Consider the following 1,519-nt stretch of genomic DNA (forward strand, 5'->3'; position numbering starts at 1 on the left):
TTATTAAGCGCTTACTATGTGCAAAGCACTGTCCTAAGCGCTGGGGAAGTTACAAGGTGATCAGGTTGTCCCACGCGGGGCTCACAGTCAATCCCCATTTTACAGATGAGGTACCTGAGGCGCAGAGAAGTTAAGTGACTTGCCCAAAGTCACACAGCTGATAATTGGCGGAGCTGGGATTTGAACCCATGACCTCTGACTCCAAAGCTCATGCACTTTCCACTGAGCCATGCTGCTTCACTTCCCTGGGCCTCAGTTACCTCATCTGTAAAATGAGGATTAAGACTATGAGTCCCACCTGATCACCCTGTATCCTCCCCAGCGCTTAGAACAGTGCTTTTCACATAATAAGTGCTTAATAAATGCCATTATTATTATTATTATTATTATTATTATTATCTCTCCCAGAACACCCCGCTCTCCATATGCAATTGTTCTGGTCGTGTATCCATAGACTTTTCTTGATAAAAATCCAGAAGTGGTTTACCATCACCTCCTTCCACGCAGTAAACTCGAGTCTTTGCCCTTGATTCTCTCCCATGCCGCTGTTGCCCAGCACGTGTGAGTTTTGACTTGTAGCAGATTGCCTTCTACCGCTAGCCACTACCCAAGCTAGGAATGGAATGGGTAGGCCTCTGCTTGACTCTCCCTTCTGTAGCCAAGACTGATAGAGTACTGGAAACTCTCCAGGTGTGACCCTGACAGGGGTCTTGGCATATAGTAAGCACCTAAATACCACTGCTATTATTGTACTCCAGCACTTAGCATGATTTTGGCTATAGTAATCATTTAAAAGGTAACTGGAATATATTGTAAGCTCTTTGAGTACAGGGGTCACATCTGCCATATATTGTATTGTATTCCCTCAACTGCTTAGTACAGTGCTCTGTACATAGTAAGCACTCAAGAAGCGCTATTGAATGAATGAATAATAATAATAATAATGATGGCATTTATTAAGCACTTACTATGTGCTAAGCACTGTTCTAAGCACTGGGGAGGTTACAAGGTGATCAGGTTGTCCCCCGGGGGGCTCACAGTCTTAGTCCCCATTTTACAGATGAGGTAACTGAGGCCCATAGAAGTTAAGTGACTTGCCCAAAGTCACACAGCTGACAATTGGCAAAGAGAAATGGCAAAGAGAATGGCATCTAGACTGTGCCCACTGTTGGGTAGGGACTGTCTCTATATGTTGCCAACTTGTACTTCCCAAGTGCTTAGTACAGTGCTCTGCACACAGTAAGCACTCAATAAATACGACTGATTGAAATGGCAGAGCAGGGATTTGAACCCATAATCATCAATCGTATTTATTGAGCGCTTACTGTGTGCAGAGCACTGTACTAAGTGCTTGGGAAGTACAAGTTGGCAACATATAGAGACAGTCCCTACCCAACAGTGGGCTCACAGTCTAAAAGGGGGAGACAGAGAACAAAACCAAACACACTAACAAAATAAAATAAATAGAATAGATATGTACAGGTAAAATAAATAAATAAATAAATAGAGTAACAAATAT

The 1,519-nt window shown here is 43.0% G+C and overlaps 1 non-coding gene across 1 annotated transcript; it reads right to left on the minus strand.

The window, feature by feature from the left end:
* Positions 1 to 571: 571 nt before the first annotated feature.
* LOC119935277 lies at positions 572 to 708 on the minus strand. Its single transcript, XR_005453168.1, has one exon. It is a non-coding gene; the product is annotated as a small nucleolar RNA SNORA7 (small nucleolar RNA).
* Positions 709 to 1,519: the final 811 nt, after the last annotated feature.

Source organism: Tachyglossus aculeatus, chromosome 1 (assembly GCF_015852505.1).
Source record: "Tachyglossus aculeatus isolate mTacAcu1 chromosome 1, mTacAcu1.pri, whole genome shotgun sequence".
Lineage (NCBI taxonomy): Eukaryota > Metazoa > Chordata > Mammalia > Monotremata > Tachyglossidae > Tachyglossus > Tachyglossus aculeatus.